Source organism: Tenrec ecaudatus, chromosome 12 (assembly GCF_050624435.1).
Source record: "Tenrec ecaudatus isolate mTenEca1 chromosome 12, mTenEca1.hap1, whole genome shotgun sequence".
Lineage (NCBI taxonomy): Eukaryota > Metazoa > Chordata > Mammalia > Afrosoricida > Tenrecidae > Tenrec > Tenrec ecaudatus.
This window is the reverse complement of record NC_134541.1, coordinates 8,729,448-8,751,436: the sequence shown is the minus strand read 5'-3', so window position 1 is coordinate 8,751,436 and position 21,989 is coordinate 8,729,448. Positions and strand designations below refer to the sequence as shown.

General features: G+C 47.6%; 1 protein-coding gene across 1 annotated transcript in view; it reads left to right on the top strand.

The window, feature by feature from the left end:
* DOK5 (docking protein 5) overlaps nucleotides 1-21,989 on the top strand; it is a 157,380-nt gene that overhangs the window by 57,201 nt on the left and 78,190 nt on the right. The window lies entirely within an intron of this gene.

Below are 21,989 nucleotides of genomic sequence, written 5' to 3'. Positions count from 1 at the left end.
GATGATGCTTAATGTTTTCTACAGGGTGGGGGCTGTTCCATCCTGGATGTCTACCAAACCGAGTCTTAAATTGTGTTTCATTTTTAGTATTTTGATTAACTGCAGGTGAACTCTGTCCAGAGTACCGGTCAGACATGGTAGGATTTCGAGCCCAGCTCATTGCAGCTCAAGCCTCAAGCTGGTCTTCACTTCTGTCCCCTGGGAAATGCCGCCCCTGTTCTTCCCTTTGGCTTCTCTGACGCCAGCTCTGCACACATTTCCCTGTCATGCTTCGGCGTCTGGACTCCAAGGCGACCGCATTTCGATTCTGAGACGGGGAGTGGAGGGTGAAGAGGTCTCAGCAGCTTTTGGAAAAACAGTTTACCTTTTCCTTCTTTGCTGTCTGCTCTTCCTCACTGGTCCCCCGTGTCTTCGTGCCAACCCTGTCCTCCTCCTCCTCTTCAGCTGCCCATTGCTTGTAGCTGCCTCCTCATCTTCATCTCCATTTTCTTTCTAGCCGTCATCTTCCTCTTCCTTGCTGCCCCTCACTCTGTCCTCTTCTGCCCCGTTGGCAGCTCCCCCCCCACCCCCCCACCCCCGCCCATTTCCGATGCTCCTCAGTAGCGTCCCCATGGGCTCTTCCAGTCTGCATCCGCACCATGACCTTCTGCTTCTCCAAGTCCTCACCGGGGAGCTCAGACTTGGCGCCTCCAGCCTTGTCTGGCACGGTGGGGCACACGGGATCAGACGCAGTGGATTTCAAAGACAGCAGGAGTTTGGGGAGCCCGAGGCCCTGGAGGGAGGTGGCTGCGGTGGGAGCTGGGAACAATGCCGAGTGCTTCTCAGAGCGGCCTGCAGACCTTTCCCTTTCTTTCCAGTGCCCTCTTGTTCCTTCCTGTTTGCTGTTCTTGGTGTCCACCCGCAACTCTTCTGGTCCTGGTCAGTTTCCTGTATCAAACTCTAGGGTCAAGGCCCAGTGAAATGACAAGGACACAGCCTCTGTAATGTCTGCGCGGCGTAGTTCCAGGGGAAGGCGCTAGGTGGCGCCACTCTTGCTGCTCAGAGGGCACGCTGCCTCTTTACCTAATTTTTGGAAAGTGGGGAATACCAGCAATTTTTTTTTTAAGATGCCTTTTCGTGTTAGAAAGCGTCTTTGATTCTGCTGTGGATTCCATCATGCCACCCAAAGTAGGGGTTGTCGCCACTAGCCCCTCTACTTGTGGATGCAAGGAAGCCTGGTGGCATGTGACTAAGCAGTGAGTCAAACCCAGCCAAGGGCTTTAAAGGAGAAAGGCTAGGAAACGGGCTTGCACAGCAATTACACTTGGGCGTGGGGCTGCTACCAGTGGGGTCTGCTTGTAGGCACCAGACAGACCACATCAAGCATGGGGGTGTGATCACCTGGGGGTGGAAGTTGCTTTGTTATGCTAACGAGGCTGCATCAATGTGTTAAACCAATTGCTTTTTGGTTTTGAGACCCAAAAGAGCAGAAAGGGCATACAAGGAAGGATGGTCAAAGGAAGGTTAGGTGTCTGGAAAATTCTCCAAGGAGCCCAGGAAAAGAAGTTGAGAGAGAGAGAGACTAGAATCTTCCCCCTCAGAGCGGATGCAGAGAGAAAGCCTTGCTCTGTAACCGGTGCCCCAAGTTCAGATTTCTGGCTTCCAAATCGAGAGGAAATCCGTGTCCATTCTTACAGGCACCCCTAGTGTGTTTCTGTTACAGCAGCCCTAGATAGAGAAGACTGCATCTTTGCCCGAATCCCAGCTCCAGAGAGAGAGCAAGCATCAATGGGTCTGGGCAGCCTTGGATTACAGGAGGAATTATGTCGCTTGGATTTCATGGGCTTCTTGTCTAGGTGAAAACTGCTTGTAGAAAAAGAATTCTAACGGTCGTCCCTTTGGACTTGCTTCTTTGGGAAATTTCAAATGAGTGCAGTCCTCTCAGGTGGTTTTTCATGCCTGCCATTTTTTACTTATAATGGTCTCTCCTTCTTATAGCCACTATCAGTCTTTCGTTCTCTATGTGTGGATGTGATTGCATACGTGTGTGTGTGTGTGTGTGTGTGTGTGTCACACTTCATCCATTCATCAGTTGACAGGCGTTTGGGTTGTTTCCACTTTGGGGCTTCTTTCAGACTTTCTCCCCCGGCCCCCACTGCCATCGAGCCAATTCTGGCTCAGCAACCCTGCTGCACAAGAACACTCTTTAAAGCGTGGAAAAGCCAGGATGTTGTTTTGAGGACTAAGGTGCACCCATCAAGCTGTGGTATTTTCAACCATGCCCTAGGCATGTGAAAGTTGGACAGTGAATGAGGGGGACTGAAGAAGAATCCCTGCCTTTAAATTACGGTGCTGGCAAGAATATAGAACATTCCATGGGCCGCCAAAAGCACAAACCCGTCTGCCTCGGGAGTACAGCGAGAGGGCTCCTCAGAGGCAAGAATGGAGCGGCTTCACTTCGTGTCCTCGCACTTCGAACATGTGATCGGGAGAAACCGGGCCGAGCTTGGTCAAGGAAAGGATGGCAAACAAGAGGAAGACCTTCAGCAGGATGGACTGCAATGATGGGCTTGGACAGAAGAACAGGGATGAGATGGATCAGGACCCGGCAAATTCGCTACAATTCAGAACCCACTCAACACATCTCACTGTAACAACTGCTGCCGGGAAGGCGAATATGAGCAGTCGTGAACAGCAGTTTGTGGGGATATATGTTTTCCATTGCTCCTGGGTATCCGGTTTGCTCTTTTCACTTGACAGTCTTCCCGAGGGAGGGGCCCGTCCATATCGACGGACCCAGAGCTGTCTTCGTCTTCGGAACAGCTACATCAATTTCCTACAAGAGTCTTCTTTTATGTAGTCAGCCCTTAAGTGGTGGCTCTTCCAGTTTGTTCCAGCTTTTCTGCATCTACAAACGGTGCTGTACTGAGTCAGCCCCTGTCCTTCCATTATTTAACACATGAGGGTCTGGCTGCAACCTGAATTCCTGTGGGTGGAATTGCCGAGTCAAAGTCTGTGTGTGAGTTTGGGAGAGATCTTGCCAAACGGCCCTCCGTGGAGTTATAGGAACCAGAGTCCCATCTGTTAAGAAGACCCCGAAGGGACATTTCTGTCAGGGCGTCTGACAAACACATTTGTGACTTTCCCCAGTGATTTTTTTTCCCTTTGATAATTGGTTTGTTTTTATCTCATGGAATATGTGACTCATAACTCATCAGGCTTGTATTGTGTTACTTGCCTAGGGCCAGGCTTGTGGTCCATTATTAATAAGTATATGAAATTATATTGCAGATTTTTATATTAATCCCTTCCCTGCCACTTTTACCAATCTCCTGAAACTAGAAGAGCACTGGGTTGGATTTTTTTTAACTTCCCCTTTGCCATCTCTAAGACTGTGTTGTTGCTGTTAGGTGTCATGGAATCGATTCAGACACATAGCGACCCTGTGCACAGCGGAACAAAGGACCACCTGTTCCTGCACCAGCCTCACCATCTTGTGCTTGAGCCATTGTTGCAGCGCTGTGTCTGTCCATCTGGTTGACGGAGTCTCACTTTCATCTCTTTTTCCCTTCCACTCTACTTTACCAAGCATGATGTCCTTCTCCAGCGACTAGTCTCTCCTGGCAACCTGCCCAAAATCTGTGAGGCAAAGTCTTGCCATCCTTGCCCCTAAGCCTATAGTAACTACTAATTTACTTTTGCCGGTACCTGTTCTAGACATGTCATCTCAGTGGGATCATAGTGTTTGTCCTCTGGTCTCTGGCTTAGTTCACGCCGCATACTGCTCCCCATGTTTATCCATGCCCTTTCGTCTTGAGCCATACCATACAGTGCTTGGGTACTTGATTTCTTTTTTGTGGCTGCATGGTATTCCATTGGATGTAAGTCTACCACATTCTGTTCATCCATTCATCTGTGGATGAACACTTGTGGTATTTCTGCACTTGAGCTGCTGTGAATGATGGCAAGCCGCAGTGAGCATCTCTACCTGTTTGATGCTGGGTTGGATTGCCAGCTTCTCATTCAGAGGAGACTTGAGTCCATTTAAATTCCATTTCATCACCTCAAGTCTCCATACCCGAGACTTGACTTAGAGAAGCTTTTACCTTTGGGGAGATTATGAGCAATAACTACTACAGATTGGTGGCTGAAGGATGAATGACTATTCCAGGTGGAAAACATTGCTCATTTTGCTTCATATAATGAACCCGAGTGAGAAAGCCATTCCCTTGTCTTAAGGCTCCGTGACAGCTTCTCACCCAGCTTCTTTTGGGCCTGGCTACAAGCAAGAGCGGAGCTTTCTTGCCTCCACCTAAAACTATTGAAGTCTATGGGCACTGGGATTTCTACTGCTTCTAATATCCCTCATGTCCTTTGTCAAAGTAAAGGCATGTCCAATGAACTTGTGCAGAGACAAGCTCCCAAAAAGGGGAAAAGAAGGAGGTTGTGCAGGAATTATTCTTGAAGTTAGTACCTTCCCTCTCTCCCACATATAACACGCCTCCTTGGTATCGAAGACCAATGTGCAGGGAGATGCGTGGTTTGCTAAAGAAAGAAACAAACACATGTACTGCACATGTTATTTGTGTCAGTGTTTAGGATTCCCTCCTTTCTTCATTCTGTTGGGCAACTATTTTCTCGTGTGCATGCTGAGCTCCAAATGCTACAATTAGTGGAATTGGATGAGACTCATGACAATCCCACATGGAACAGAATAGGAAAATTGGGCAGGCCTGCGCCATCTCCTTGATCGGTGATGCTCTTGACCCCCTTGCTGTGGCCAGTGTGTCAACCAGTCTTCATTGAGGGTTCCCTTCATGTTCACTGGCCCTTTACTTTACCAACTGTGATGCCCCTCTCTAGCAATTGTCTCTTCTGACGACACGATCAAAGTAAGTCGTGGTGGGCTCGCTGCAAAAGGGCCTTCTGGTTTTGTTTCTTTACAGACTGCTTTGTTTGTTCTTTTGGAGGTTCATGATTATATTCAATATCCTTTGCCATGACCACCATTCTTTCAATTAGCATTCACTTATTTCTTCATTCCGTTGCCAACTTTTCTTGTGACATGCTCACCAAGATCCAAGTACTGATTATAGGATGGTGTGTAAAGCAGGTACTACCTTCATCAAATTTCCAGTCTATAGAAACCAAAACCAAAAACCAAGCTCACTGCCACGGAGTCAATTCTGGCTCAAAGTTATCCTATAAGGACATAGTTGAGCTTTCCCTGTGGGTTTCCAAGACTGTGACTCTTCACGGGAGTAGAAAGCCCCATCTTTCTCCCGTGGAGCGGCTAGTGGTTTCAAACTGCTGACCTTGTGGTTAGCAGCCCAATGCGTAACCACTATGTCACCAGGGCACATCTCCTCTCTCTTGTTGTTGTTCTTGTTGTTGGGTAGGTGCCCAAGGAAACAGCCTAAAGACCACCACTGACCTCCTCCGGCCACACAAGGAGGAGACTCCCTCTCCACACCAGCCCCAGGCCGACTGCCACAAGCCAGAGGTCAGACATGCCTCCACTTCCCCACCATGTTTCTTCACACTATTCTCATACCAACCACTCTTCTCATGATGATCTCCTTTTCTGCAGTCACCACGTAGAACTCACAGCTAACACTCACAGTCATGGGGGTGAGTAGGGAAGCTCACAGCCATGATCAGAGAAGATGAAGGATGCAGTCCTTGGTCCACAGCAACCCCTCTCCTCCATCAGTAGCCCAGTCTCTTTCTGGTCCTCAGCCTCTTAGCTACTTGATCTGCTGGCCTCTGTTTCCCTGGATCTGAAAGCCTGCCTGCTGCCTGGTCTGCCTCACAGTCTCATTCATAGTCGCCGCGCTGCTCCTGTGCTCTGTCTCATGGTCTCCTTGCCTCGGCCTCTGATCTTGGCATGGCCTCAGCTACCTTCACCACTTCAGGCAGGGATTCCCAACATGCTCCACTGGTGGCTCTTCTTCCTGATGGTCCCGGGAATTCTCTCTATTCCTCTTTCTGAGATGGAGGTAATGGCAACTCCTTCATCGCCAGGGTAATGGCAACTGAAATTGACCCATCCCCTCTGGTAGAGTTTCACACAACCAATTTGCATGGTCCCACCCAATCCTTGGGAGGGAGTTCAAAGACACAGTTAAAAGAGCCCGTGTTAAGACAGTTCACTTTTCCTACAAGGCCTTTGAGCCAAACTGTACCTCTTCAACCCCGCGTGACAGAGTAGAGCTGCCCGTGGGCTTTCCAAGGCTGACCTGGTCACTAGAGGACATTTCTGGGCCTTTTCCTCGTGGAGCCATTTGCGGACTCAGTCTCCCGACCTTTAGGTTACTAACCCGTTTTGCAGCCATATCTTCAGAGAGTACCTATGACTTTCAGCCAACTACTACTCATAGTGACCCTACAGACCAGAGTAGACTGCCCCATATGGTTTCCTAGCCTGTCATCTTATGGGAAGAGAGCTCCAGGTCTTTCTTCCTCAGCTCCATTGGGTGGGTTTGAACCATTAACCCAAGTGCTATACCCTTGTACGCCCAAGACTTTTTTTCCCTCTGATTATCCTCTTTTATGGCTGTCTGGCCGATGACTCAATGACTTGTCACTTTACTGTGAGGAGCAAAATTCAACCCCTGAAAAATTAACTCATGAGGAAAACATTCCGGGTGGCTGTATCATCTCTTATAACAACGGATGTTTCTGGATATCAGCTTTGGTCAAGCGTGGGAGCTGTGTTCGTCTAGGTAGACTAGAGAAACAAATCCATGAACACCCATATTTGTATAAGAAAAAGATTTATATACAAGAGCAACTGAACATTGACAACATCCCAGCCCAGTCCAGATCAAGTCCATTCGTCCGACATGAGCCCATATGTCCGCCAGCAATCCATAAAGGCCTTTTCAGACTCATGAAACACATGCAATGATGCTGAATGCAGGATAATCACAGGCCAGTGGGTAGAAAGTCTTTAGATCCAGTGGCGTTGTAAGCATCTCAGCGCTGGCATGGGTCTCTATGTGGCTCTTCCAGCTTCAGTGGTCTTGTCAGCTGCAACATCAGTAGTAGAGAGTCTCTCCTGCCTCCAAGAAGAAATGACCAGATTTCCCAGAATTCTCAGGAGAAACCCCACACAGAAGTCTCACCCGCACACTCTTAATCCTTAAATTGACACCAGATTAGGTGACTACCACAGGGGCGTTGAGCTCAGTACGTAGAGCCTGGGCTGGGCCTGGGGCTGGGGCTGGGGCTGGGGCTGGGGCTGGGGCTGGGCCTGGGGCTGGGCGGACCTGCTTTTGTATCTGGACTTAATCTTTGATGTGCTATGTGCTCCTCAACGCTCTTCTTAAGTCTCAGCCTTGGTTTCTCTTCTCTGCTGTTGCATGTGTTGTCAAGTGGACCCCATGTCCTAGTGACCACAGGGGAAGCGTAGACCCACCTCCCGGGCTTTTCAGCCTGCCATCTTTACGGGAGCAGAGAGCCTGGTCTTTGGTCTCATGATACAGCAACGACCCTCCCAGTTAGCCACCGATGGAGCTTCCCTTGGCATCTCTAGAGTTCCTTTCTCACCTTGGAAAGGACACTCCTAGCCCCGTCCCAAACAGCTTGGGTGACAATAAATGAGACAGTGCATGTGAGCGCCTGTCATTTAGTGAGCTGCACCCACTGAAGGCGGGTGAAAGGGGTGATACTTTAGAAAGCTATGTTGACAACGTTACATACCGTTCATCCTTAACAAAAGAAACTAATAAAAACCCCACATCCTGCAGGTGTTGTCCATGTCACAGCTCCGCCGATGAAGGGGGATAGGTTGCTTGCTTGTAAATTGCCCATTAAAAATGTCATTTCTCTCCCTCCCTGGCCACCCAGGTGTCCATCTGCTAGACCCTGGGCTTTTCATTCCCTTTTAACCTTATGTCCTTTCCTGGCAACATCCGTTCCTTGTGGTTTGGTGGGGGGACTAGTTTGCTTTTTCTTTCTTGTTCCGAGAGTGCTTTCTCAACCATGGAATTCATTTCTCTTCCTTTCTTTGAGAGAGACATTCTAATTTTCTGTACCGAGGAGCCTTCTCCCGGAGTGGCTGTGCCCCAGTAAGGAGGGGGTGGGTAGGAGACCCCCTCTGGAGAGACATATCCTTCTGAGACCAGGTTCCATTTCAGAGTCAGTGGCTTTAATGAAAACACCACAATTTGGGATGGTTCTTTGCCATGACAGGTAGAAGCTGCTTCCAATTTTGTTAGAACCGGTTTCTAATTAGGAGGCTAGATGCGTCTGGGTGGAAACGCTTTCATCTGGAGGTCCTGTGGCTCTAGAACAAACTCCGCTGGGGTTGGAAAACAGCCGATGTGACCAAGGGCTACCAGGACCCTGCTTAAGGGAGAACAGTGTTTTGTGGAAGGCACCATTTAGAGAAAGTGTGGTTGTCTAACGGTGTCTTTTGGAAAAATGCCTCTCAATTGAATTTGGATGTTCATATGCTACATTTCCTGGTCATTTATTTTTTAATGCTCTTTTTGTAAAGGTGATAAGGTGCATTAGAAATGTCAAGGTTGTTCTGTGGCATTTTAATATCCAAGGGCATCGTTTATGAAATTCTGGAAATCTCATGATGTCGGAGGACATCTTTCTCCCATACATTTATTCAGTCATTCACTGATTCCCTCAATGAAGAAACATTCATGAGGAAGCCTCCAAGAACCAGAGGAATATTGTGAGTTTCATCGGTACTATACTTTACCCTGGTTGACTCATCCCTTCCTTGTGACCCTTCTGTAAGGGGGTATCCTATTGTCTACAGAAGGGTTTGGGGTCTCTGCTCCAACCGTCCTCATTCTCAACAATATGTTTTCTTTGTTTTGGGTCTTCTGATGCCTGTTACCCGATCCTGTCAACACCTGATGATCACACAGCTTGGTGTACTTCTTCTAGGTAGGCTTGTTGCTTTTCTGCTTGATGACCGCTTTTTAAACTTCAAGCCTTTAAGATCCCAAATACTACATCTTTTGATAGTCAGGCACCATCAACTTTCTTCACCACGTTTGCTTATGCACCCATTTTGTCTTCAGTGATCATGTAAGGAGGGTGAACATCACAGAATGCCAGGTTTTTAGAACAAAGTGTTCTTGCATTGAGGGAGGGCTTGAGCAGAGGCCCAAAGTCCACCCACTTCATCAGTGCATTGCCATATACATATATGTATATAGGCCAATACCTCTATTTTTATGAATTACTATATTTACTTATATACACATCTGTTTATACTTCTATCCATAGCTTTGCTTCCTAGATCTTTCCTGTTTCCTTTTACCTTCCTCCTGCCCCACCATCATGCTCGCCCTTCTTCTGCCTCTTAGTAATTCCTCTCACATATGTACAAATATGCTTGATACAATTGATGTACAGATTGTTATAAGAGGTGTGAATTACTAACACCACCCAGATTTCTTTAGCACCAGTACCCTTCCTTTTAAAGTGAGTTAGAATTAGAAGCTGAGTAGATGGTCTTGCTGGCTTATGGATCCTCTCAAGGACCCTGGGTGGCACAATGGTTAAGAGCTCAGCGGTCAATGGTTGGAGCCCACAGCAATTTTGGTGGGAAAGCCCTGGCAATCTGTTCCTAGGGAGAACCCCCCCCCCCCCCCCGTGTTTATCCTATCGTGTCCAGGGATCCTCGGACACTCTGTAGGGGTAGGTCTACACTGTCACAGGAAGTCGCTTTCAATAGGAACATGGCTTCTCTCAGCAGTTACTCTAGCCCTCTGCCCTCCTCTTCCTAGGCTGTGACCCGCAAGGTCTGCAGTTCAAACCCACTAGCCACCCCATGGCAGGAAAATGAGGCTCTCTGCTCTGGTGAAGACTGATCGTCTCAGAAGCCCTCAGTGACAGGGTTGCAAGGGGTCAGGGCTATCTTCATGGCAGTGTCGGGTACAGACCTGGGGAAAGGAAGGAGATGCGGAGGGAGACGAGAGGATTTAAATGTCCTCTGGTGGCCTTCTTGACCTATTCACCTTTACCTTGGCCAGGAAAGAGTGTCCCATGACCCGAGTGGCTCGTGGCAGATATGGATTCCAAGAGGCCATTTCCCAAAGACAGCAACAAGAAAAATGCAAAATGAAGAAAGCAGCAAAATCGGGCTCAAAAGAGAGGGAGGGCCAGTTCTAGCAGGTTCTGGAATGTGGTGTGAAGCTTTGTGTGGCATGCTGAAGGCAGTAGACAACCACAGAAATGCTTGCAGCACAGGGCGGATGAGATCCGCCTAGATAGGATGCAGAGTGACAAGGGAGACAGAGGAGCCTCTGAACTGGAAGATGGCAATTGAGATTAGGGTGGCAATTGCCTGCGGATAAAGAACGCTGTCTTGGGTTTAGTTGGGGGGCAGTAGACACGGGGACTAGGTGATTTATTCACAGATCATATTAAGAGAGAATTTCGAGGGCAGGTGGAATCATAGCTCTCACACCAGTGTCGAATGGGCAAATTTACTTAACTCATTAGCTAACAGAGGGCATGAGGCTGTTGCTGTAATAACGGACCCCAGAGGGCCGACCCAGCTGTAGATCAGGAATAGTGAAAGATGCGCAGACAGAGGCAAGACTGGCCTCATTCACAGTGGGGGCTGGAACTCGTTGGAACCTCTGTTGAACAGGATATCACTTACATGCCTGTAGAAGGAGAACGGAGACCTGGTTGCACAGTGGTTACACACTCGGTTGCTGACCTCCAGGTCAGCAGTTCAAAACCACCAGCCGTATCTTGGGATGAAGATGATGCTTTCTCCTCCTATAAAAAGTCTCCAAGACTGTCCTAGCCTCTCCTCTAAGGACTCTATGGGCTGGAATTCACTCGCTGGCAGCAGTGAGGGTGGGTTGGAGATAGAATGTGATCCGGGGACATGGTGACTAAGCACTCAGCTACTATCCTGAAAGGCTGTGGTTCAAACCCACCAGCAGAGTCCACAAAGGTGACCGCCTTGGACTGCTCTACTCTCTGAGTCGGGACCCACTCCGTCACAATGGGCCGGGTGAGAGTCAAGAATTCTTTTGCAATACTGTCAGTCCTCTAGGAGCCCTGGGGGCACAGTGGGTTATGCCTCTGGATGCTAGCTCCAAGGCTGGCAGTTCAAAATCACCAGTTACTCCAAGGGAGAGAGACAAGACTTTCTACTCCCTTAAAGAATCACTGTCTTGGAAACCCAAAGGGGCAGTCCTGCCCTGTCCTATAGGGCCACTCTGAGTTGGAATCGACTCGATAGGGCTAAGTTTTTTGAATCCGTAGTCCACAGTGCACAGAGTGCTGCAGAAGTAGAAGCAGACAACCCTGGAGATGGGTACATCATAGAGACTGCATCGTTTTCCTGTGTGTGTGGAGAAAGAGAGTGTGTACGGAGAGAGAGAGAGAGAGAGAGAGAGAGAGAGAGAGAGAGAGAGAGAGAGAAATGTATTCTTGCATGAGGAACCAAGCGTTGTCTGTCTCCGGAAAGAGGATGCACTTATAGACTGAAGGAGACACCTTTGCAAAGGTAGGGCTAACCTACTTTTTAGACTTGATCGCTTACCAGTAACCTTTTCCATGGCATAAATAGTATTTCCCAATACTTTCTAATGATGGTGCCGTCTGGCTGACAAGCCCAGCCACGATTAATGAAACCGGTCTTCTGAAACATTTCTGCAGCTCCCAGTTTTCACTTCAAGGAGTGCTACCTGCGTATGTTTGCATACTTCCTTAATTATTTCCTCGGGGGAAGTTGCTGGAAGTAGTATTTCTGGGTCAAGGGGTGGACATAATTCCGCCTCTGGAAAGGTTGGGCTGATTTGCTTCCCCGTCAGCAGAATATTGACATAGCTAATTTATTGCCCGTGGATGCTTCTTAAGTATTTTCAGTCCTCTGTATCCATATTTTGTTTTATGATTAATTACTCGGTCTTTAGCTGGCTGTTTTCTTTGCGATGCATTTACAGTGTGCCCCTGCTACCCACTGCTCAGCCTTCTCCAACGGGGGATTTCTTGCCTCATGAAAGATGGATACAAATGAGAGGCCTAGAGTCGAGCTGTTTACTGGCTGCGGAAGGGCTTCTCTTCTGAAATATGGGACGCTCAAACGAGCTCATTACTTTGGCGAATAGAGTTGGAAGCAGCCTGCGGAGGATGATGTAGGAAACTTCTTTGGACCTTTCATTTATCAGCTTCTGAAATCCGTAATTACAGACTCCGTCTCCGAGGACGGGAATGCTGTGGCTGGCTGGATTCAGAGATCCTCTTGGTCACTTGAGAAGGAGAAAGGTGTCCTTGTCATAGACCGAATGTGTGCCGGCGTCCTAATCCCCACTGCCTGTGGATAAAGCGACCCTGAAGGTCAAGAGTTTGAACCCACCAGCTGATCTCTCCTAGAGACTTGGGACCTGTAAACCAACTAACCACCACACTCACGGCCATTGAGTCGATCCTGACTCGCAGTGACTGTAGAGCACAGGCTAGAAGTACCCCTGTGGGGCGTTTGAGACTGGAACTCTGAACGGGAGTAGAATGCCTCATGGTTCTGTGGAGCGGCTGATGGGTTCAGACTGCTGACCTTGCGGTTAGCAGCCCAACACGTAACCCACTATGCTGCCAGGCCTCCCCAGGATATCCCACAGGGCTGATGCTCAGTCACAATGATTCCAAAGGTGCAGGGTGAGGGACCCAAAATGATGTTTTTGTTAAGTTACTGAAGACCATCTCAGGAAGGGCACGCCCTAAACCCATCGCTTCCAAGTTACAGACAGGACAGGACCAACACGGAAGCAAGCTTACCTGGGGCAGAGAAGAGGTGAGGGTCATCTACAAACCCAGGAGCCCAGGCTCTCCCCGGAAGGTCCTTCGCCTGGCCAAGCCCCTCACTTGGACATTGTGCCTCCAGACATGGAGGGAAAGGCATTTCCGTAATTTCTGTTATATACGAAGCAACTGAGATATCCTTAACAACCACCCAAAAATCTTTTCATTAAAAAACATCAATGTAAAGAAAACCTATTCCCTAACTAGTACTATATGAGGGGATTTCACAGAGTTCATGGAAAATGCCCACCATCTTTGAATTAAATTTCCCCATGAACTTCTCAAAGCCCCCTTCCGTAGGTTATGTAGACGCGCGTGTAGGAGAGCGTTGGGTGGCTGGAGAAGAAACAACTATCCAGACCCTGGGATTCTTCTGGAATGGCCCTCCTTGGACACAAGGTCAGGGTGCCGTGATCCCTCAGGCTTCTTCTCCCTCTGAACACCGTGAGCTTTCCAGCCAGGTGCAGGTCATTGGAGAGTCAGTAGGCCGGCCAGCTTCCCAAGGACAGATGAGTGTGTTGTTAGCCATTGCAGCTTCTTGTGAGCTCTTAGCGCACCAGATTTCAGTTTCTCCTTCAGCGTAATTCAAAGTCAAGATGGCGTTTTGAGCCCCGTTACTTCAAAGGCCAGGAGCCCCAGTGACACAGCGGTTTAAGCACTCGGTGCCAACTCCCCAGTTGGCAGTTTAAAAGCCACTAGTAATGAGCTCGGAGGGGAGGCAGAGGGGCTGACTGCTCTTGTGAAGATTACCAGCCTCAGACACCCACAGAGGGTAGTTCTTTAGGGGCCACTTTGAGGGGTCTGGACGGCAGTGAGTTTGGGCGTGCCCCTTGCAGGATGTCACTACATCTCAGAAAGCCTCCACAGAGGACACTTGTTGGAGATCTCCCTGTCATTAGTGTTAAATAGGAAGTACTGTGTTATCTGGATATATTTAATATTTATGGCGTCAGTTTGCAAAATACAAACAAAGTAGTCAGGGGCTGCGTTGAAGAACAGGTTTGTCTGGCTCGGTCCTGGTGGCAACCCAACAACTGGCAGTTCTACCCTGTCCCCTAGAGCCGCTGGGAATTGACATGAACTTGGTGGCAGTGGGTTTGGTTTATTTTTGGTGTGCACCCCAAGAGCTACTGGTTCAGGGGGACCCTGGATAACCCCAGGAAACTGCATATTTCACAATGAGCTCCGGCCAGGCCACGCTGGCCCAAGCTCAGGACTGCTGGCTGGTGAATGAGACGGCATGGTCTTGCTTGCACACAGAGACCTCCGTTTTCCCACAGTCTACGTGTGCATTACATTTGTATATGATATTTTCCCACTGCATCCTGACGACATCCACACTGCCTCTTCATCAGCCACATGTGGAGCCTTCTTGTCTCCTAACGAGCCCAGCGGTGCCCTCCCAACCCTCGCTCCTGACTTCCCAGGCAGATATCTACCTGCGCGTGCTCTTGCATGAGAGCCTGCTTCCTCCCAGTTCCCCACCTGCACGATTGCACACGTGCAGAAGGGAAAGCAAAACCATCCACAGAAATCCCCTGAACTAGATTTCTGCCGAGGGGACAAAGATGGGAATAATCAGGCATGCTGAGAAATCTTTCTCTTTCTTTCAACAGCCTCTGGACATAAGCCAGCCAAATTGTAGTTCAATTGTGATGATAATGAATCAATTAATTTTTTTGAAGGAACAAATTCCAGCATTGAAGGTTGGGTCTGAAAGTGGAGGTATAATTAGGATATTTAAAATACCTTCCTTATTAAAGCCTTGGCCCCCGTGGTGAACGTATATCTCTGATATGTAGCTTTAGCAAGCTCGATTCCGTAGCACATTCCTGGGTGCATCTACAAAGGCAAATGGCTGCAGATAATGGGGTGGCAGGGAGGGGTCCAGTTTGGACCCAGCGGCAGCCATTGCCACCTTCATTACGGTGCTCTGCTGGGGCATGGCTTTAATGAAGTTAATCGGCCCATCTCTTACACCTACTAGAGAGCTTGGAAAGACTTCTGTTTGCGACCAGAGCACCGGGAATGCTCATTTTTATGGTTGAACCTCGCCTTGAAAAGGATTTTGTGCTTGAGCAATGACTTACCCTTGAAACATGCCTTTTCCAAGTGGTGCATTAGCCCGTGGCCTGATTGGTGGTGAGGAGCGGGGTCCTGGAGAAGGGAGATGGCTATCATGAAGCTAGGCTACCATTTATCAAACATCTTGTTCTTTTCTACCTTTTTACGGTTCCTTTTCCTGGGAGATCCTAGTCCATTCATGTTCTGCTGTGAGAAACAACACAGCAAGGTTCTGTCATTTCCCCAGCTCCCCCCTCCATCCCCCTCACCCCGAGGTAGCATCCTCCGCGAGGCCCTGGGTGGTGGGAGTGCTGAGCATGTTCTGACTGCTAACTGCAAAGGTAGAGGGTCTAGTCCACCAAGAAAAGCCTGGCTGTCTACTCCCCCAATGCCCACCCCAACCCCCAAAATCAGCCCTTGAGAACCTGGGGGACAGAATTCCACTCTGACATCCATGGGTGGTAGTAAGTTAGAGTTAACTTGGCAGCAACTGGTTTGGATAACATTTTCCAAATTGATACCAGTTGTTGCTGATGTCAGGAATCCACCCCTCTCTGTTGTTTAGTATTATCTCATGGAATGAGCTTAACCCAGCTTGTTCAGCCATTCCCCCCATTAATGGACACAGGGGCCATTGTCATTCCCCAATCGTGGACATTGACCTCCTTGCCTGTTTGAATGAAGTTGCTACGTACATACATGTGCAGGTTTCTTGTGAAGACATTGTGTTTGTTTCTTTGGGTTACATTCCAAGAACGCACCTGCTGGTTTATGTCATTGGGAGATGCCACTCAATCAATTTCCGGCTCAGTGGATCCCCATTTGACAGAGTAGAACTAGCTGCCCCACAGGGTTTTGTAGACAGTGCTTGTCATGGGGGCAGATCTTTCTCCCAAGGAGTGGCTGGTGGGTTTGAACCATCAACCTTTCAGTTAGCAGCCCAGCAGTTAACTGTTGTGCCACCAGGCTTCTTTACTGAGGGCCTATCATAGTTGGAGTATTTGGATTTAGTTTTTCTTTTAAAGAAAGGGCCAGACAGCATCTCAGAGTGACGGTACCATTCCTTCCCCACCCCCTGGCAGTGGATACAGGGTCTCCCCGTCATCATCAGCCTGTGGTGCTGTGATTTTTCCTCTCAGCCAATCTGCTCAGTGCAGAGTGCTATCTCATGGGGGTAGAAATCTACATTTTCCTCATGACTATTGCAAAGGTGCCTGGAGGGTGCCACCCGTGTGTGTTACACTACTCACCTAAAAGCTGTCCCGTCAAACCCACTCATGAGTACGCAGAAAGAAGGCCTGCCAGTCTCCTCCCATATAGATTGTAGCCAAGGAAACGGGCAGAGCAGTTCTGTAGTAACGGTTGGAATTGCCCTGTGTCAGAATTGGTGCCAGGCCACCTGTTGGGTTTATTTAAGCACTCTTGTACATAGGTTGCCATCGACATTTCCAAACTATTTTGTTTCTACTTGAGCTCCTCATATCAGCTCTTTTTATCCTCCCTTTTCCAACCTCGTGAATCCTTGATCAATTATATATTATTGTTATTTCATGTCATGCTTTCTATGTTGTCTCCCTTGATCCACATTCTGTTATTCATCCCCTTGAGGGGTGGGTTACCTATCCAACCTATGGTGGGTTCCCCTTTTATTCCCCTCCCCTCCCCCTCCCCCACCATTCCCCTACCCTCATTCCCCCACCTACATGGCTACTCCCACGACTGTTCCTGAGGGTGCTATCTGTCCAGCGTGTGCACTCAGGTCTAGCTGGGTTTGTAAGGTGGAACTGGGTCATGGCAGTGGGATGAAGAAGAGGTGTGTTTCGTCAGTGCTATGGTTGGATTGTCCCCTCCTGTAACCCTTCTGTGGGGTACGTCCAATTGTCAACAGATGGGCTTTGGGTGTCCTGTTGGGTTTAAAGAACACGGATGCCCGTCGTTTGGAGTCTTCTTAGACACCCGTCCATTCTCTTTACGGAAAGTCTCTTTTGGTGTGGTTGACCTGTTTTCTGAGTGCCTTGTTGGGCTTCTGACAGTTGAATTGCTAGGGGTGTTTACAAAACACATTGGAGATACTAGTCCACTGTGAGATGGTGGTGTGTAACTCTTTTCTTCCAACCCATTGCCTGTCTTTCCAGCCTCTTAGCAGGGTCTTTCCCTTGGTAAGGCATGGCGTATCATCTCTTCCCTTTATGGATTGTGCATTGGTGTTGGGACTAAGAATTTGGTTGTCCGATCCAGAGCCAGAAGATGGTCTCCTCTGTGATTGCTCTGTTTTACATTAAAGTGCATGCTGAGTTAGTGTTTATATGAACCGGGCAGTTTGAGGCCGGGCTATATACTTATTTCCCCCATGGAGGGCTAATGGCTTCAGCACCATATCTTGAAAAGGCTGCCCCTCCCCCACTGAGTTTTCACCTTTTTCTTCAGGATATTCCTCGGTAGATTCAATAACCGTGCAAGAAGAGAGTCAATAGAATTGATTTTAATTATACCAATGTGTCTGGGTACTTAAGAAAATTACAGAATTTGCTTTCATTTCATTTGTGGCATTAACTTTTATTAAAACAAAAGAACCTTAGAACCTTAGTCCTGCCCATGGAGCACTTGGTCACCATCTTGGCACATTTCCACCATCACCTATGCATCTGAGTAAAATATTAGAGACAGGATGCCATAAGTAAATTTTAATATTTTCTCTCCATATAATTTATTATGAGTAGTTTCTCACCACTAGAAATTTCTTACAAAACTTCTTTCCGATGATTATCCTACAGGTCTCTCACTCTCTCTTAATGTCACGGAACCAATTCCAGCTCATCTCGACCAGGTTGGACAGGGGAGAACTGCCCCTGTGGGTTTTTGAGGCTGTAACTCATTCTGGGAGCAGAAAGCCTCATCTTTTTCCCAGAGTGGCCCAACTTGTGACCCACTAGATCACCAGGGGGAGAAGATGTATTACGGATGGACTAAAATTTACTACATCTATTAAGTGTACCGTAGACCTGGTCGTGTAGCGGGTTACATGTTGGGCTGCAAACAGCGAGGAAAGTAGTTTGACCCCACTTGCTAATTCATGGGCAAAGAGGAAGCTAGCTGCTCCCATAAAGAGTTAATTCCCGGGAAACCCCAGGAGCAATTTTCCGAAGGTCGAGTCAGAGTTGACTGGTGGGCTCTTTTAATGTAGTCTCTCGATATGATTACCTCTTTAAACTATTGAGAAGTAAGGATGTCACTTTCAGGACTAAGGCAGGCCTGACCCAACCACGCATGGTATTTTCCATCGCCTCATGGGCAGGTGAAAGTTGAACATTGAATCGGGAAGCCTGAAGAAACATCAGTGCTTTTGAAACATGGGGTTGGTGAAGATCATGAAAAGTGCCATTAAGTCTGTCTTGGTGGAAGTACAGCCAGAATGCTTCTCAAAAGCAAGGACAGCAAGCTGTCCTTTGGACACGTTGTCAGGAGAGACCCATCCTTCCTGTAGTACACCTTGCTTGGCAAAGCAGAGTGGCAAAAGAGGCAGGCCCTCAATGAGCTGATTGCCCCAATGGCCACACCAGCAGCCACACAGAAGAGCAATTGTGAGAATGGAGCAGGATGGGGCATTGAATTGTACATAGGGTCCCTAGGAACTGGAACCAATGCCACAGCATCTAACAACAATATTATATTTTTATGTCTAATGGATACCTATCTTGTCGATGGATACTGTATTTATTATAGAAATATATATATACACATATCTATCTCACTATGAACTACATCTTTACTATAGTTGTACACACTGTGTTAGGTTGTGTTCTCCAGAGAAGCAAAATCAGTGACGCTTGCATGTGTCTGTCTATAGAAAGAGATTTACATCAAGAAATGATTTATACTGTTGTAGAAGTAGATATGCCCAGCCTGGTTCAAGTCTGTGGGTCAGATATAAGATGGGTTTTTTTCCTGACTCCTGTAGGGCAGGGGCTGACAGACAGGTAGCAGGAAGATGAAGCAGAAGGGCCACACGTGGAAGATGCAGAGCTGAAGGACTCAGAATCTGAGGTTGGCTGGCTGAATTCAAGGCTGGCAGTCAGCTGATAGCTTCTGGGATTGGCAGGCTGATGAACCACCAGCAAGATCCATCAGCAAGGTCCTAGTCTAGCAGAAGGTGAAGGGGGCGAAAGAGAGTTCAGTTCTGCTCAGGGTCTCTTGTATACAAAAGGCCACACCCCCAAGGAGGTGTCATCAGGCTGTGTGAGCTGACTGATAAGTAGGATTCAACCCCCACCTTCAACCAGATATGGCTAGTTGACATAAAATCGAATCACATCATCTCAAATACCATCCACTCACAGCTATCAAATAAATTCTGCCTTGTGATGACTCAATATAGGGTTTCTGAAATTGAAAATCTTTAGGGAGTAGACAGCCTCATCTTACTCTTGCAGAGCAACTGTTGGGTTTGAACCAGAGACCTGTCAATTAGTCCAACATGTACATGACAGCACCACCAGGGCTCCTTAGCTCCACCAAAGCTCCTTATAGTTCAGAGTTTCTACCCATGGGTGACGTATATCTCATTGTGGAGCCCTGGTGGCATAGTTATGAGTTGGGTGGTGATACTCAAGGTCAGCAGTTCAATACCACCAGCTGTTCCGAGGGAGAAAAATGGCTTTCTACCCCATAAAGAGTTACAGTGTTGGAACGCAGATCTACCCTGTCTTACAGGGTCTCTTCGAATCTGGATCACCTCAATGGCAGTGACGTTTACCTTTTTTGGTAGAGCCCACTGTACTCATACTCTGAAGATACCCTGCAATTTACTTTAAAATTTACAAAGCCCCCTTGAAGGCTGTGAGGATTCTAGCTTTCATTTTCATAAATAATAGTTTTAAAATTGTATTGTACCCTCAATGGGACCAGACACATATCTCTTACCTTCTGTGCTCAGAGCTCAGCTTCACAGCAGGTGGATCAGGTTGTTCTCACTGCCCCAGACGAGGCAGTGCACGTGTCTTCAAATTATGCAGGCGGAAGGGTAACACGAACAGAATAAACCCGGCAGACAAGAAATAACCATTCCGGATTCTTCACCCAACTACCGGTGACTATGAGAGATGTAAGAAGTAGTTTAAATTGAGTATGGGATGTATCACTGGATATTACAGAGCAGATCATCAGTTTACTTTAAGATCATCAGTTTTACATTCAACATTTCATGCATATTTTGTTTCAACTCATCCTCTGCCCAAACTTTAAAGTGTCCCCATTTAGTTGGCTTCCTTTGTCTTTCCTGTTTCCATTCGTCCTTCTTTTCCAGCCCTCTGAACTTTGTCCTTGGATAAATCTTGCTGTGCTGGTCTTCAATGGCTGATCAGCTCCAGACCGGGAAGGTAATGAAAGGCCAGTGCTGGGGCACCCACCCATCTCTTCCGGCACAGGAGACCCGGCCTCTTTCATGATGTTGAGGGTCGTTCCACATGTTTCTCTCATTGTAATGTGATCCTTTGCAGCGCAGTTAGTAGTCATAGCCGGGAACTATCTAGTTCTTGTGGCCTCAGCGTTGCAGAGATGAGTGTTTCCAGGGCCCCTTAGTCCGTGAGATCCGTTGTTTCCCTACGTCTTTCAGTTTCATCACTCCGTGTTCCTCAAGAGGCCAATGTTGCACCTTAGATGGCTGCTCACAACTGTTAGGACCCCAGTCACTGCTCAGTCCTGTACGATGGAGAACGCTGACTTTATCGTCAGACATTTTTAGGTCGACTTTATTTTTTTTCCATACTAGCCCAAATGTTTTGAATATGCAAAACCACATATAGCACTTCAAAAAGGTTCTCAGTCTGAAGGATAAAGATGCCTAAACAGAGCCACCCATTTGCACTTGACTGTGGATGTCTGCTTTGGTTGCTGCCAGCATTTTGGGCTTTTCCCTTAAGTTGGATTCTTATTCTTGTAAAATTCTTCATCTTTCTGAAGGTCACCAGGAGAGCTGGAGAGTACTACTGAGATTTTTGTGGACAGTAAATATTAACACTGATTTAACCCTTATTGATTTTTAAGTAAAAGAAAAAAGCTGACTTCTGTTTATTTTGCTTTGGGAAAAATTTTTCCCCATATGCTCCATGGCTCTTTGTGTTTTCTCTCCAAGGTATTGTTAGTGGTCAAGTGTATGTTTATATTGGTCATTCCAGTTTTTATTAAAATTTTTATTGGTATTTGAGGGAAAGTTTACAGAGCAAATTGGTTTTCCACTCAACAATTCACACACATTTGTTCTGGGAAATTGCAATCCCCACAACATGCCAGCATATTTTCCATGTGTTCCCTGTGTTTACGGTTTCCATTTGTCCTTCTACTTCTTTTTGCCTTCGGAGCTTTACCCCTGAACAAACACTGCCCTTTGGTCTTGTATGGTGGTCCTAACAAATGAGGTCTCCCTGGTGTTCTTGGTCACCTGACAGGCTTATCTAGCCTTTGGCTGAAGGTTTAGCCCTGGAGATGATGTAAAGGTTTAAAGGGTGACTATGTGCCATAAGCTCAGAGATGTCGCCAGTCTCCATCAGACCAGGGAGCCTGATGTTTTATTATTGTTATTTTGAGTTTTGTTGCATATTTTTCACCCACTCTACCCAGGATCTTCCTTTATGATTGGTCATCAGTGGTATCCAGGCACTATTTAGTTCTTCTGGTCCTGTAGTCATAGTCTGTGTTTTGTCTGGTCCCTTCGTCTTTGATTCTCCAGACAGGAAGAGGCCAATAGTTGCATCTCAGTTGGCCAGTTACGTCCTGATGGCAAGAATGCACCCCATTTAAGTGAGCTCGATGAAAAGTGGTAGCGATGTTGGGGGTGGTTCCCAGATGTACAAACACATTCTGAGAAATGAAAGGAGGCGCTGTATCCTGGGGCAAGGGACTGAAAAGAGACAATGACCTAAGGTGCTTTGTTTGCCCACAGTAGAAATATGTTGCTGTCTCCACCAGTTCCAGCTACTTAACTACCCTGCAAGTGAATCTGCTTGGTGGCCAACCTCAGTGTGTAACTGACAAGTGCAGGTCTTTTGACTCAGATTGCGCCTCTCTGGCTCTGATCTGCGTCTCTGGATTGCATTTCCTAGCAAGAAACCCGTTGGTGTTCGTCAGCCTTTTTTTTGCTTGTCTAGTATCTTGCC